The following is a 17304-nucleotide window of genomic DNA, read 5'->3' as shown; positions in this document are numbered from 1 at the left end:
CTGTTTCTTATACTGACCCTCCTCTCCTCCATTTCTATGAGATCACTTCTCTCTATTTGGTTTGCTTACTGGTGTCTGTTGTGAAAATGTGACTGTCTGTGTTGTAGTCTGCTGTTAAGGTGTTAAACGGTTGTTTCAGATGTCATGTCACTGTTGTTGCAGTTCCTGTGGTGACTGATGGTTGGTAGAGGTCCTACAGTATATTAATTCAATATGTGATTCACTCCTGAACTAATATTGGCATTATCTACTTATAAATCCGTCTTACAGCCAGTAGAAATTTGAATCACACCCATTGCTTAGTCGCTACTTTGCCACTCTTTACTGTTCCAGAAAGTTTAACCTCATTTACTCTAATAATTTGCTCAATTACAATGGTTTATTTAAGAAGGAACTACTACTCGGGCATTGTTGCTGGCCCCTCCATGTTTGCATCTCACAAGCCCCCTGGGTCTGACAACCTGCTGCCCTCCTGAGCTTTCAACGAGAGGCTAAGGGGCTCTCGTCTGTCATGATGGGACAGAGGTTTTAACCCTGAGCAGAATGACTTCAGTGTTACTTTCTCCTCACCCACCCTTCCAGAGATTCTTTTCATCCTGATTCCCTGTTAACGAGGATGGGGACAGACCGGTGCTAATTTATGTGCATGCTGGTCATAGTGCCTTTTTAAATTACATATGAATTAAGGGGAGAAAGCTGCATTTGGTGCACAGTTTTGGCATTATTAGATGCAAGCTGTCACCAGTTATTTTTAACTCTCTGTTGAGTGCCTGGTGGAATACAGTATCCTATTTTTGTGATATTAGTATGCAATTTTCTGTGCGTATGTTTGAGAGCTGGAACGATTAGTCGATTAATCAATTAGTCAACTGACAGAAAAATACTTGCCAACTTTTTTGATAATCAAGGCTTTGCATTTGCATTCATATTTCCAATCGTTGCTTTTTTTGGGTCAAATATTGGTTAGTTTTAGAGCTTTGGGCCTTAAATGTATTAATATGAGGAGTTTAGAGATAAAGATCTTAACCCCTACAATTAGGTGTCCAGGCTTCAAGAAATTGTCATGGCCATTTTTCACAATATTTTGAACATTTTATAGCCCAAACAATTAATCGATTTAATTGAGAAAATAGTCGGTAGAAAATAATCGATAGTGAACATAATCGGTAGTTGCAGCCCTAGTATGTTTCGTTGGAGTTATTAACAGTGTATTTCTAATAAGTTTAAATTCCAGATAGTTGTGCACAGGCATTAACAAAGCGAGTACAGTAACATTTTATTCTGCAGTGCAGATGTGTACATGGGTAATGAAGCTCTTTTAGTTTATACCTTAATGTTGATTCTCAATGTTGTCCACAAGGGGGTAGTAGTTGCATACTATATCTCTTTTCATAGTAAAGGGATGTTCCAACTTTTTTGTAGTTTGGTTTCAGTCATAACTTTTGGATACAGGGAGACAGAAGTGATGCATATGTGCTCTGCAGAGAAGGCTGCTTACAGGTATTTTTCAAAAATAAAATACTGCACAAAATGCATGTTCTCTTATCTGGAAAAAGTAAATTAAAATATTGAAGTAACGCAGAAAAATGTCATGAAAATAAAAATGTCATTATGATTTAAATACACAGTGAACCAAATTTAAAAAAAAAATAGAAACTGAAAATCTATCTAGTTACATGCTCATTGCTGTAATGTTTTCTCTAAGTCCTTTGTTATTTCCTTGGTAGATGCCTTTTTTTAAACTCCATGAGTAAATCGATCCGTCTCCAGCAAATGGACTGTGACGACATGAGACAGACGCCCCGCATGTAATTACTGCAGCTCTCCCCCCAGACTGTCAGAGCCTCCTTCAAACTGCACCGCAGCTCTCCTGATTTAATTGGTTTTAAACAGTGAACCTGAAATCAGTCGGGAAAGAACAAATAAAGCCACTTAGCCTAAATGTAGTAGAGGAAGAAAAGAGGAGAGGAATCAAATAAATAGTGTGTGTCTGTGTCAGTCATTGCACTTAGCAATGAGCGATTCCCGAGTGGCTGCACCAATCACAGCCGAATTAGGCCTAATATTTATTTCCAGAAACAATTGTACATGTTTCAGTGGGGCTTTGATTGAACTCCCGGTGGACATGTTGTAGACAGATGTTTAGATGACCTCATGTTTGAAGTAATGTTGATTCTGGATGGGGTGCTTCTTGGCCTGTTCCTCTAAATCAGCTCCCTCAGCCTCCCCCCCCAACCCCTCCCCCCTCTCTGTCTGGGAGGGCATGCGGAGACTCACGTCCTTCATATTTAATGTGTGCTTTGGCTTGCATTAAATAGCACCCATTTACATTTTTCTGTTCCATCCTTGACAGACAGATGTCCATGCATGGGGGTTGTGGATGGCTTGGTTAAAATGAGCCATGATAGTGCTGAAGGATGGCTACTTAACCGGACACATCTGTCTTTTGTTCTCATTGCTGCTCTAAATACGTGTCGGTTTCAGCACAAGGCTGGGATTTACCATCAAGGCAGCATTTTTGACAAACTTGTAAACATGAGAGGAAACTGCGTCGATTATTTGAAGTTTTCTTACTGATAATTTCATAATAGACGTGATCTCAGACATTAATGTGAATGAATCTTTCCTGATGTGTCTTTATGAATAAATTGCATGCCGCAGGCTGTACAGGTAATAATGAAAGTAACCCCTCATTTAATATGGAGAAATTACAACACGCCAACATTCCTAAAGCAAACATAAAAAGATTTATTGTCTTCGTCAACTAATTACCGTCCTGGGCAAATGTGAATGATCACAATGTCATAATAAATTAGTAATGGTAGTCTTATTAATGTACTGCAAATCTCTGGCATCCCAGAATAGATTTTATAAACCCAAAAGGTTAACTGGCAAAAAAATGGTAAAATAATGAATGCTTTTGTTCAATTTCTGTGGCAGTGGTTAAGATTTTAAACGAGTGACATAATTAAATGATTATACCTGAATTATTGAACATAGCTGAAATTAATTTCTATTTTATTAAGATGTGGGGGGTACTTTTGATGGGGCTCTAAACAATATTTCAATTAATGTTTTATACATTTTATTTTATTTTTTTCCCTGTGGTGGAAAAAGTACTGTACTTAATGAGGTACTTGTACTTTACTTGAGTATTTCCATTACATTTCAGAGGGAAATGGTATTGTTTTACTCCACTACATTGATTTTAAAAGCTTTAGTTACTTTGCAGATTCAGATTATTAAAACAAAACAAAATATAATCAACTAATACATTGACATATTATTATAGATTACACTACCCAGCAGTTTATAAAGTAGTTAAAATCAGTTCCACCTTTACCAGCTGCAAATTACCGATGTACACAGTAATGCAATACAATAATCTAATATACATTATTCTGAAATGAGCCATTTTGCATGAGTACTTTTAATACTTAAAGTATATTTTCATGCTAATACTTTTGTACTTAAGTGGAATTTTGAATGCAGGACTTTTACTTGTAACGGGAGTATTTCTACACTGCGGTATTTCCACTTTTACTTGAGTAAAAATGTTTACTTCTTCCACCTCTGGCACTAAACACACATTATAACCAAGCCCAGGGGAGTATTATCTTTGTCAGGGACAGATGTTCCTCAGCTCATGCTTTGGGTGCAGGCGGTCGTGTGTCATTTGGCTGACTTCCTGCGAACAAGAAGTCCCTAATGGCTGGCTGTTAAATCAGCAGTGTCTGTTATGCCCCTTTCTTAAATTCCAAAAAATATATAGGAGTTACTCAAAAACAATTTTTGTTTATTTAAAGTGATGATGGCATGATTTATCTATTAAATCCAACTTTTATCTTATGTAATGCCAGCTGCAAAATCAAAAACATGCATGAGAATCTTATTTGACTTTCAGTTTCAGCTGTGTCTACAGGTGAGGCTTCGTACAGGCTTTAGGCTGTGATGTGTGAATCATCCTTATTTGACAAGCGCTATCAATTTCCACTGAAACTACATCTGCCTCGGACTGAGATCTGTCTCTGTCAAATTTGGGAACAAACGCAGAGAACTGGATCCTCAAATACACAGTGAGGCATTGTAGCCGGAAGAGTCTCTTAGTATACAAGAGATTGTATTGCATGCCTGATAAATAAAAGTAACTGTAGAAACTATGTCACAACCACCGTGTGGCTTTTTAAACGGTTTAAAAAAGTTTGCAACACGTTAGGCCAAAGCAAAATAGAGCTTGAGTTTGTATTCTAGTAATGCTGTTTTTAAGACGATGACCTCTTTTAATGCAGGTACTCTGTAGGCTATAATTGGATATGTTGATGCTCTGAAAGTCTGGCAGAAATAAAAACGTGTCCCAGTTCAGGGAGGGCCTGTGATGTATGAGCCACAGTCGCGCTCACGACGTTATCTTAATGACATGATTTATAATAACGGTTCACTGGCGGGAGGTTGGGGGACCAGAGGAGGCCAATTGTTGGGGAGGGGGACCCCTCTGTTGTTACCACAGAGGAGGCCTGTGTGTAAAATGAGTCCAGCCAAGACACAACACGTGATTACCAGATTGTACTCTTTGCTCGAGCTTGCGTGGACACGGCCGAACTACAGCTGCGAGCCAAGAGAGGTCGCATACACTTCTGAATCAGCTGTTAGTCAGGGAACGAGGCCAGTGGGTTATTGGGTTTTAGGTACTACTGCATCATTAAATACATGATTGCATTACTGTGTAACATATAGGCTAATATTACATTATTTCATCCATAATTAGAGCTAATGTCATTAAAAAGCTAATAGGCTTACAAATGTTCAATAAATCTTTGATTTTAACTGATAATAATTGGGCCTAGTTATAGTTGAATATTATTTTTCCACCAAGCAAACAGTAGCTATAAACACTAGTTGCCCAATACATATGTCATATGGATTTACATAAAAAATATGAACTACTAATTGTGGAAAAAACACTTTTATAGGTGTTAAAAACATGTGAATGTGATATGTGTAATGCTTTGGTGCAGTGATGTCACACTAAGTCATCACATACGATGTAAGGTATAATGTCCAGGGTCCCACTGATCACTTATTGGCCCAATCACACAAATAGATAACCAGTCTAGCAAAAGGAAAGGACCAATATGCAGCTCAAGTTAATTAATGGTTAACTTGCATTCAGAAGAATGATTTGTGGGCACTCCAGTAAGTTAATTATAACTGATTAATGGTGACTTAATTGATGTTTTAATGCATTCAGATAATTATAATTTTTATCAGTAATTTTCAGTTGCCGGTCAGAGCTAAGAACCTACGGTGTTTTTATAACAGCCTATAGTGAATATCGTTGTCACACATGGCAGCACGCACAGGACATTTATCATACATGTAAGTTCCTAGAATAATAATAATAATTATACTGTTATGGTAAGAGTGGATTCAGTCAGATAATTATGATTGCTCAACATGGGAGGCTTTCTCTGGATCATTGCCTCCTATTTAGAGGTACCAATTATTAAAACCAGGACGCTGCGCTGCAGGAAGCACAGTAGAGCTGACTTTTAGAGAGTATTTCATCACATCATTGCATGATTTCATACTGCAAATAAGATGATCACAAAGTTCTTCTACACCTTTCGCCACATGACATTTTACCAGTCAGCATTACAGTAGTACAAGTCATTATTCTGTGTGCATAGGGATATATTCAGCACAAAAAAGCGTGCTAAACAGGAAAGAGGACAGATGTAAATTAAGTACTGAAATCACTCAGAAATTCCATGGCAGTCAAAGTGAAATGTGAAGGCATACATAGTACAACACATGGCAACAATAATAAAACTGGGAGGGAAATCAGCTAAACAAGCTATCAAGCTATGCTTAATTGAGCACTTAGACTAAGTAGTCAAGGAGCAAAGGGAGAGTGACCCTGTAAGTGCGTGCGTGCATCTAGGTTATGTATTCGTGCTAAAGAAAATGGCTGCATGTGCGTGCCTCAGCTATGTCTTCATGCCATGAAATGGTCAAGTGTACGTGTTTGTTTATTTTGCGTGTGTGTGCATCCAAGTGAGAAATTTATGCCGGGAAATTGGTTATAATTGCGTGTGTTTGCGAGACATGCGTGCACATGCATCCAAGGAAATGGATATATTTTGAGCGTGTGTGTGTGTGCTCTGCATGCGTCTGGATTATGTTTTCAGTGTATATTTTTGAGCCCAGCTTTGTCTTGAACCTCCTAATTAAGTCACAGCTCTTCCTCTGGAGAGCTACTGTCTGTCATCCCTGCAGACGTATTATCCCACTGTGGGATTTTAGTAGATCTTTGATGGGACATTGTTGCTTGCATTCACTCTTTTAAAATAACAGTAAATACTGTATGAATTGCAGACGGCAATGGCAAAAATTAACTTGAAGCCGCTCAAGAGCAGCAACGTTCCCTCTGTTTATCCTCTACCACCTTGTTCCTCATGAACACTGACATGTGTGTTGAAAAGTCTCGAATTGGGCATTTAACCTCGTGCCCTGTAGCTCGTAGCCACAGTTGGTAGTAGGTCAGACATATGGGCCTGCTGCAATGCGGCAGAAGTAACCACTGGATGCCTTCCTAATGCTGATTTTTCAGGCTCACCGGTTTTTGATCTCTTGTTTAATAGTTTTTGTTTTGTTTCAGGATGTCTTCACAAGAAAGTCATGGCCAAGACAAACCTCATGTTATTTCAACTGAATATGATACACGATTTGAGAGTTCAGATACAGTAATTACAAACCCTCCGTGCTCCTGCTGTAAGCGCTGAAATATAAATAAACATAATAAGTACTGTCAAAAAAACAAAAACAAAACCGGACAAACTAAAAACCCTGAATTACATGGCTTTTTCTGTGTGTGTGCGTGTACGGATGTGTGTATTGTGTGTGTCTACCCTGTGATTCTCTGGATGAGCTGGAAATTTATAACACAGGTTTTTACAGTAAGCCCTAGCCAAAAACTGTAATTCTTTCTCCCCTTTTAGCTCTGTAGTTGGGAGACAGGCATGCCCACTTTGGGTTAACTCTATCAAGATGAACAGCATTTGGGCCAGTGCAGTAATCATAATGTAATTTGTTGTGCTCATGGGCCAATTTGTGTCGTTTGAGGGGAAATATCCCATGCCTGGTGGCCATGGGAGAGCATGTCCCGGGGCAAGGCTTTAATTAGGGAAGTTCAAATTTATAGACTCTTTGTATTATTTCTGATCTAGAGTGGTTGGAGGATGACATACTTAAGAGAAGGATGCTGGCAGACAACGAGGAAAAATTTGATAATGAGAAACCAAACTGAATGAAAGGTCATGTTAGCAATTTGTTTACCATTTCATTATCATTTTGAAATCAAACAGTCCTGCAGTGAAATCAAAGCAGACACAAATATCACAGTCTGGAAAGAGCTTATAAAGAACAGTGAGAGGTAATGCACCAGTTCTTTTGTTTGAAATCAGATGGAGGGATGGCGATGTGGAAGAAGCTGTAGGTTGTAGAAAAGAGTGGTGTGTTAATGTTCATCTCTTTGTAAGGCTGCAATCCTGAGAATGATGCAATATGTTCTTAATTTATCTGGTTTGGCATTAATTTGCTGCACAGCTATTTAATGAGGATTAAAGTGTTTTGCCTTAAGAGGAGAATCTGGTCCAAATATTTTGTGAATATGATGACTCAGACGGAGTGACTAGAGGGCAGAAGAGAGCCATATTGGTGCTTTTTAATTCACCTCAGTAATGTATTGAGTTCAGAGTTTGTACTGTTCCCAGCGGCACTTTTAGCAGTTAAGCTTAGTGAAGTTCATGGCTTTTAAGGTAATATAAAGATGGATAACTTTGCTGATCCTTTCACATGTATGCACAAATGATTTCACTTAACTGAGACATACAGCTCTCAAAATATGAGATAATCCCCTCACATCTGTGTTTAGTTTGCTGCAGGTATCATTGGAAATGTTAATATTACCAGTACAAAATGCGTATTTATTCTGAAAGGTCTCCAAGCTTTCATTCAGCACACTGATTCTTGAGATTTTTTTCATCCCACGTCGAGATCCAAGTCATGACTCAGATATGACACTGGCTGTATTTTCTATGGCCTGTGTCACAACCCAGCTGTGCGTTTTTAAAACAAGCATTCACACTGGGATGCGTTAAGTAGAACGGAGACCACACAGGGCGCCGGCCCAGCAGCTCTGCGACGTTTGAAGCAGGTACAGGGGGAGAGTGGTGGCTGGGAAACGGGACGGAGGAGGGTTAAGTTATCAGCGGTCTGACAGGGCGAGCTCTCAGCTGGGCTGCTCTTTAATCAGACGCTCTGACGGATGCTTTCTCGATTCGAAGATTCCCCCAGAAGCTTTGGAGGAACACACAGGCAGCCAGCTGTTTCCATAGTGAGGCATTGATGTTAACGTCTTCAACAAGAGCATGTGAATCCAACAATAACTGTAGCATGTCTCTTTTCAAAGCATGGCACAAATCTCCCTCTAGTCTGGTGCATATGTATCAGAGCAGGTGATCTTTTTTTTTTTTTGGCCTGCATTTGTGTTTTCCAAGTTTGCACATGGTATGTAACGGTTAGAGGGGAGTTATCAGTCAAACATTTTCCTCCCTCTTTGCCTATACCGCACAAGAAGAAATCTTTTGAGAGCTCCATTGGTGTTCTGGTCTTTTCTGAATTGCGGTACTCTCGGGTGCGTTTCATAATGGTACTTGGACCGTTGCAGCCTGAAATATGGCACCCAAGGGAGAATCTGCACTCTGCAACAATCTATCAGTCCCCAGCCGGAGGAAAGCAGAACGACACTCAGGCCTCTGAGATTATGGCCCCCCCATCATATTCAGAATTGACTTTAAATTGATGGTATGTTTTCTTTTTTTCATGAAGGAGACGTCTTAAGTGATCATACCCAGGCCTTTGCGGTTTTGCAGATGTTGTTTTTATTGTGATTACTTGAGGAAATGTTTTGTTAGTAAAAAAACATGCTGTAGCGTTATTTAATTGTATTTCTTCAGTCATTTTGTAAGCTGCTGGATAAACAAGAGGAATGTAAGATCATCAGTTATTAGACCACAAGATGTCGGCACACTTTATTTTAATAGTTCATTGATATTTACATCACCTACACTTTCTGATTTAATACATTTATTATTCTAACTGTAATTATGATTTATAGAAATATTAGTCATGCTAATTTTAGCAAACTTTACTTTCTACTTGATACAATAACACACTACAGCTCTTGGGTTTTTCTTAAGTGGGAAGGAGACAAGGTAATTACCCTGGGGCAATTAGAGAAAGGGGCTGAGGGAGTAGGAAAGTCATTTTCTAACCCAAACATCCTGGTCCGAGGGGCCGGAGCGGCTGGACAGCCTCCTGGAGGCCGCTGGCTGGCTCGCGGTGAGCCGTTACTGGGGAAGCAGATCAGGGTTTGTTTTCTTTCTCCGGAGGCAGGCCTCTGAAACTTCTGCCAGATGAACAGCACCTGAAATGCAGCAGCTCTCCCACCACCGTCAGTAGAGGGAGTGATTTACTGGAGTCGGTTAGACATGCTTGTGTGCATGAAATCCTTTAGTCAGCTTCATCACACTGTAAGTAATATAGTGGATCAGGGAAGAGGGAGTTTGTTGGTGGTTGAGGCCCCAAATGTTATTTTTCTGCCATCTCTTTAAGGCGGCTTGAAAATGTTTGTGTGGACCCGTAAACATGCACAACCCACATAATACTGCCAGCTTATGGCACTTTGTAATAAGCTGGCAGTGTACAACAAAATTGCAACCTAATAAGGACATGTGAATGTGAAAAGCAAATGTGGTTAATGTGGCTTGATTTTATTTCGACATTTGTTTAATATGCAATTTTTAAACAATCAAGGCTATTTCCCCCTTCATGTTCACTACCATTTATGCTGTTTTAGTCTTCATTTGTCTTTTACAGACGGAGCAGTGCCAATTCCAGAAAGAAAGAAAAAATCTTAGGTTAGTTGACATTTAGGAGAAGGAGAACAACTACAAAAGTGTAATAAAGTGCCATTCCATTGTGGTCCTTGATTATGGCTCAAATGCAGGAATACAGATGACAAGGAGACATCGCACTACCGACAAACCTGCACAATAAATCAGTAAAAGCCAGTCCAAGTCAAAGTTGAATTATTAATTCTAAAAACATTGTGTATACAAATTATAATTATTATTTCACTAACTAGTTTCCAACTATCCTTAATAAAGCTGCAACGATTATTCGATCAACAGAAAATAAATTTTGATAATTGCTTCACTCATTTAAGTCATTTTTCAAGCAAAGATGCCAAACATCTTGTTCCAGCTTCTCCACCGTGAGAATTTGCTATTCTTTGTTTTACATCATAGTAAACTGAATATTGAGTTTGGACTTTTAGGAGGCTAAAACAAGGTATTTGAAGGTGTCATCTTGGGCTCAATGAAAATTGTGAAGGGTACTTTTCAGTTTTAAGTTTTTATAGCTCACATAATAAAGCAGCAGATGAGTTAATAAATAATGAAAATATTTGTTAGTTGAAGCCTTAAACCCAACTTTGACCTTTTCTAAAAAGAAATGTATGGTTGTTACTTATTATCTTAATGTATAAAGGTAACTTATTCCAATTCCTGGCACCACAGAACCTAAAGGAACAAGTACTTACTTTGGTATAGAACCTAGCACAAGTCGACAACACTAGCTGTAGTCTTATGTAGGGCTGCACGATTAATCTTATCACAATCACACTCGATTACGATTACATAACCGCAAAATTGTGCGATTTAAGTGAACAAGGTGTGCTGTGTGCGTGACACTCTGTGTGCACTGCAGTCTCCACATTGTAACACCCTTCACTTTACCAACAGTATTAACAGATGAACCCACCGTGTCTTAAGAAGCTTGGTGTTTGTATTGTTCACTGTTAACTCATCATCTTTGCAGTCTCTCTTTCCTCTCGCTTTTCCCTCACACAGCCGCTACGCTAACTTCGACACCGCTCACCGGCGGCCCCTCACCTCTCTCGCTTCACCACTCAGGCACTGCCGTTCTCGCTCTCCCTAATGCGATTTATACTTCTTCTGTGTTGAATCTGCGTTAGTCTATATCCACGGCGTTACACTTCCCGGGATTGCTCCGTTGCAGATGGAAATTCCGCCGGATTTCACTCATTTAGGCCGGATATCCGTTACCTTGGGCTTTCTTTGTGTTGGAATATTAAACTCCGGTGGATTCCTGAGGACTATGGTTAACTGCTCCTCAGATCTCTGCAGGGTAAATCCAGACAGCTAGCTAGACTATCTGTCCAATCTGAGTTTTCTGTTGCACGACTAAAACAACCTTTAAACGTACATGTTCCACCATAACGACTTCCTTTACGAGGCTATTTTGCAGCACCCATGACGATTGTGATTGGTTTAAAGAAATGCCAATAAACCAGAGCACGTTTTTCTCCCATCCCAGAATGCTGGGATGGGAGAAGCGCCGGTGAGGAACGTCTATGACAATGAGTATCAGGTGTAGAGGGTTTCAGAGGATGCAAACTTTAAGAAGAGGCTGTACAATATATATTTTATAACTTAATCACTAGTTATTATATTACATCCATTTTAAATGTTTCTCAGCCTATTTATTGTGTCCATGAATTTCATTTGTACTGTTGAGCAAAGAAAAAATTTCTATTTTGAAAAGATTGCTTTTTGTTATTTAATTTGGTTATTTAAAGTATTGCACATTGTGCATGTATTTCTTTTTTATCCTTGTTTAACTTTGTATGTTTAAGTTGAGAAATACACATTTCATAATGTTAGTATTTTGTGCATTTTCCTTGATAATCAAGCAAGTAGACTCATGATACCATTGGGCTACATTGCAATCGCAGTATTGTAAATCGCAATCGCACTAGAACTCTTTCTTCAAATCGTGCAGCCTTAGTCTCATGGTTGTTATAAATGTTATATACCACACTGAGTTGTACTTGTATGGCTCTATACTTCAAAGGTAACCTAAAAGGATATTAGGCAAATAAGTATAGTAACAAACTGGTTATCTCTAGGGGTGCATGATTCAGAAAATGTCACGATTCGATTCAGTATCGATTTTATTTTTGATTCTCGATTTAAAAAAAAAAAAAAGATTCACAGTATGTAAAGGTAGCTACTTTTCCCATGTGATTGTAGTAGACATACAATTTAAAAGAAAAGAAACACAACAAATTAAATGTAGTTTTGATATTACTTTATATGTCTTCATACAAAAATAAAAACTTTTGCAACTAAAAACTGCAAAGTGCCGAGCTTTGGCCAGCTTTCAAATACATTTAATTCAAGTATAAAATACAACTTTTAAATAAAAAGAGCTTTTCGTTCAGAGTTCGGTGGGAGTTTAGAGTTAGTTTAGTCTATGGGAATGGCGAGCTAAACTCATTTCAGTAAAATAGGAGTTGGGTTGGGAACCGGAGGGTCGCCAGTTCAAGTCCCAGTACGGACCAAAGTACAGAGTGTGGATTGGTAGCTGGAGAGATGCCAGTTCACCTGGGCACTGTCAGGTGCTCTTGAGCAAGGCGCTGTAACCCCCCCAACCGGTCAGGGTGCAGGTCCAGCACTGGCAGCCCACTCACTCTGACATCTCTCCATTTGTGCATGAATAGGTCCTGTGTGTGTGTGTGTGTGTAGTGATTTCTAACAAAAAGAGTGCAAATTGTAATTTCCCCACTGGGGATCAATAAACAGTATAAAGTATAAATTAAAATTATTACAAAATGAGGGGGGAAATATATGAATTAATCGATTTTTGTATTTGCACACCCCTAGTTATCTCCCTGTCATACGAGAGGTTTTTAGGCAAGAAAATCTCTATTATTATTATTATTATTATCTCTAATATTATGATACCGAAAACATGGACAGTACAAGTTCAGAAAACTGCTGTAATCATGGTTGGGATTAGAGCTAAAATGATTATTCCATTACTTAATCACAAGATCACTTCTGGTTTCAGCTTCTAACATGTGAATATTAACTGGTTTTCTAAGCCTCCCGTGATAGTAAAGTGAGGTTATACGATTTTATAAACCAACCGATTAATCGACAATCGTTGACAGACTACTCGATGAGCCCTAGTTGGGATTGTGGGAGTGCACAAGCCTATATGGTGGCTGGATTTAAAGTGTGTAAGTACAGGGTCTACCTTGTTTGCCCATCAATGCTGTGCCTGCCTTGCTACAAAGAGTGCAGACAGACTGTGTTCATTGGAAAAAAAAAAAAAGTGAATACAAAAGACAAGCAGAGGAGAAACGATAAAAAAAAACAAGAGAGTAGCAGAACAATTGGGAGTGGCAACAGAGGACAGAAAGAGAAAGCACGAGAGCACTGGCACTATCCGGCTCTCCCTCTGATCCATTTGTGCATTCGATCTGAGGATCACTGTGCTAGCTGAGTCCCAGAACTGACAGTTCAGGCCAGAGAGCAGTTCAGAAGCTTAACAGCTTGTGAGTGATGCCCATCAGGAAAGAAACAGGGCAGAAAGCTGTGTATTAAAACCCCTGCTTGAAAAATTGAGCTTTGTGGGAAAGCGAGAGTGGAAATGGGTGTTTTTGCATGTAGGTGAATCAAGCGCCATTTCATCTGAGGCACATTGAGCTGACTGTATGACAAATGTAATCCATTTATTAGTCATTCTAGTGAAGCCGATCCCCTCCCTTCCATAATTTAATGTAGTGTAGATCTTTAATTTTGTCCTGTGAGAAGAAGAAACATTCACCACTGAATGAGAATTAGTCTTGGCCTCCGGACAAGAATCTCTAATGAGCAAACACTGGATGACATCATGTTGAGGTTTGGAGGGAATTAGCTTGATTAGAATAACCCTCCACTCTCACCTTGGCTCAGGCATCCAACTCCTCTGCAATCTGCCTGTCAAAGCCTCTCAACTCCTATGGTTTTGGTTTGAGACTTTTCCCCTCACACTGTGGTGTGTTTAATGTGGAATAAGTACATTGAAGGGAGGAAAGAAAAATGAGCGCTGGTGCTGACGTTTCGTTTGCCTCGATTTTGTTATTTTGTTGAACATTTTTAGCTGTGAACAGAGGCAGGAGGAGGTCTGGTTTATTTGTCATTGTGAGTTTGCACAGTTCCTTGTTCGCTGGGATGAGTGAGGCTTGCCATCAGCTCTGTAAAAACAACAAGCCTCGCCTTCCAAACTTCCTAGATAATTAGTGAAGCATTTCACACTCTGCAGAACATCAAAAAGGAAATGGAAAATTGACAAATTAAGCATGGTCAGTGTAGAGCAGAAGTGGAGAGTTGGTGGAGCTCCAGCACAGCACATGGTCACTCTAAAACAAGCTTGCTGTATAACGTAGTCCAATTTACACCAATCAGCAGTGCTGTGGTTTTTTAATGTTTTCATTCTGACAAGGACTTTTTTTTTTTCTTTCTTTTTTTTAAATTTCTGAATTCATTAGCCTATTTATTTACGGTTATTTATCATAGAGGCCTCATAACTGATCATCAGCACCAAAATAAGTGTGAGAAGAATGTGCTAAATTGTATTTTATGGCAACCACAGCATGTCCTGAATGGGCTTTTTAGGCCCGAAAGAAGGTTTTTACATTTGCTTACCACATTTCCTGGGTGTGTCAGACAGGCTCTTTAAAATCCAATCAAACACGAAGCCTGAAATGTGATCAAAAAGTGTTTGTTTTTGTTAAGTGTTTATTGTTTAACCTTGCTTGTGTAGTCTGTGCCTACAATGACTGCCAGGTAATTGACATTGTCATTATTAGCTTGATAATGATTGTTCTTGCTGAAGGCATGACAATCCTAAGCATATATTGTATTTGGCATTTAAAAGGATACTGACTTATAAAATTCTCTCCTTTTTCAAGCCTTGCTCAGCAATATTGACGCTAGATGGATGAAAACAACTTAAACGAGCATTAAAAACCTTTTTTGTTGCGATATTTCAACTTTTTTTTTCCCAACGAATTTCTAGCTTTTCCACTATTCCATTTCTACAAACGGGCGGATGGAAATGCATTTAGTGACTGCAAGTGAAATTGGAATAAACTCTATACTTTCTCGCTGTTATTTTGACGGACAGGGTCATAAAAATTCTGCATAATCTATTATTACCCGTAATTTTCATTTTAAACGATAAGGCGTGTACTTTTCATTTATTCATTTTGATATTTTAATAATATATTCGGAACAATCTTATACATTATGCATTCATAAGGGCATGGAGAGAAACGATGAACAGAGAACACCCACACGAAGCAGATTCATGATTTTTCCCCCCGCAGTGTCTTCGTAGGCCACTAAAAAACATTGCGGTCATTGTGCCTGAACAGGCAAGTATGTGCATGATCATTATGACTTTCTTATCCTTCATGGTTCACTGTATCAAACCTTCTTCTTTCACCTCTTTTTCTAAGGAACGTACAATACTCAGCTGATATGACATATGGGTGTGTAAGTGCAATGGTCTTAATTCATTCTTGTTAGCTGCTGATGTTTACAGTGTAATTAACATACAGTACATAGTGCAGTCCAATACATCTTCATTTTGGTCAATCAAGTCAGAGGATCATCTATCACATGGTGAAAACATGAAGTCATCCTTTTTTAAAAAGCAAATACATGCCTAAATGAAGTTTTTGTAATGCCTATAGAAGTCTGCATGCATATACATAACGCAAACGCACACAAATGTGACATGCTTACACATGCATGTGTACATACACACCCTTACACACACACACACACACTGATCCTGGTCACCACACACCATTCAGTCAGTCCTGCAGCCTCAACCCCTCAGAGCCAAGCCAGCAGAGGAAACTGTCACTGTGTCCACCGTGGCACTCTGGAGAGTTGAACTTGACTGAAACATATGTCTTCAATTTTAATAGCTCTCCATTCCCCCAGATGGCCTGAAGGGGGGAAGGTTGCCTGAGAAGCTGCGTTTCATGTAAGAATAATTTGTGCTAAGTAGCTGGGCGATCTGTTTGTTACGCTAGAGCTGACAGTTTGTTTATGTTTCTTGAGGAGTATGATGGATGGGGCAGGAGTTGATGCTAATTAGACTAAATTGTTGCGAAGAATGCTGAGGGTCTGCACCGCACGGCTGAGGCCAGTTTCCATTGTTCCTGCGTCTTCGCACTTTGGGCGTAATTGAATGGAGCTTGGGCCCATTTATCATGGTAGTGGGCGTGTAGGGCAGGAAACAAATGGCTGGACCCTGGATGGAGAGGTTTGGGGAGAAGAACGGTCGGTGACAGAGGGAGAGCCGGCAATCGGAGAAGGAAGATGTCACTTTTTTTTTTCTCCTTCAGGCCAATTAGAACAGACACAACCTGAGTCCAACTAGCCATGAAATGAATGTTTACCCAACGAGTCTTGACCAGGGAAGATTAGTAGCTCTTAAACTCCTCCCCTGCAGCCTGACAGACATGGACAACTGCAAAAGGTGGCCATTAGTGAAAGTGTCACTGCATGTGCTTTCCTCTGGAAACCATGACAATGTTCACTCTCCACTTGCTTACACTACAGTTTCACTTTGAAGGGGAACATTCAAAGAACTTTCACTTAATATTACTATAAGGAAAATTCTGCCCCAATTGGTAAACATTAACGTAGCTCTTTTTGTTTGCAAAAAGACGTAACATCTGAGATTCCTTCAAGACAGTTAATGCGCATGGTTTTCTCCTTACACTCATGCAAATTGTTAAGTTGTTTCTGAAGAGACGGATTTGAAAGACAGATTTAATTGATTGAACTTTTATTACATCTATTCATGTTTCAAGAATCAAAGGGTTATTCCAGAGATTCATTTCAAGTGTTCACATCATATGGGATGAATGGTAGAGATAGGAAAATGGTCAGTGTATGTTTTGGTCATTTGATTTTCCTTTCATAAAATAAAATAGAAATACAAGGTGTTTTTTTTTTTTTTTCCTTTTCATTGTCAAAAGGGGATGAGAGAAATTTTAAAACATGCTTTGATTTTCCTTTTCTATATCATATAACAAAAAATAAAATCACTAGTAAACAGAAATAAAAAAATGCCATATCGCAATAGCACCAGTGTAGCCTACCAGTTCTGCTTTAACCCAGGCTGCAGTTGAGGGAAACTTCCTGAGCGACTGATCTTCAGTTTTTAGCACCTCTTTACATAAATATACATATGGCTATGAAATGCATCATGGAATACGTAAATGAGCCAATAAATATAAACCTATGCATTAGTCATTATAGTTCAATAGCCTAAATACATATGTTTTACTTTTATTTATTTCAGGGCGCT

At 39.1% G+C, this 17304-nt stretch overlaps 1 protein-coding gene across 3 annotated transcripts in view; it reads left to right on the top strand.

The window, feature by feature from the left end:
• slc25a21 (solute carrier family 25 member 21) overlaps window positions 1-17304 on the top strand; it is a 103782-nt gene that overhangs the window by 6823 nt on the left and 79655 nt on the right. The window contains exon 2 of one of the 3 annotated variants that reach the window (XM_078278310.1): window positions 15302-15349. The exons of the other annotated variants lie outside the window; for them this stretch is intronic. The gene's annotated coding sequence lies outside the window, so the exon portion shown is untranslated. The remainder of the gene's footprint in view (window positions 1-15301; window positions 15350-17304) is intronic. 3 annotated transcript variants of the gene reach the window in all.

This window comes from Sander vitreus, chromosome 20 (genome assembly GCF_031162955.1).
Source record: "Sander vitreus isolate 19-12246 chromosome 20, sanVit1, whole genome shotgun sequence".
NCBI lineage: Eukaryota > Metazoa > Chordata > Actinopteri > Perciformes > Percidae > Sander > Sander vitreus.
Note: the sequence above shows the minus strand (reverse complement) of the source record. Positions and strands in the feature narration are given on the sequence as shown.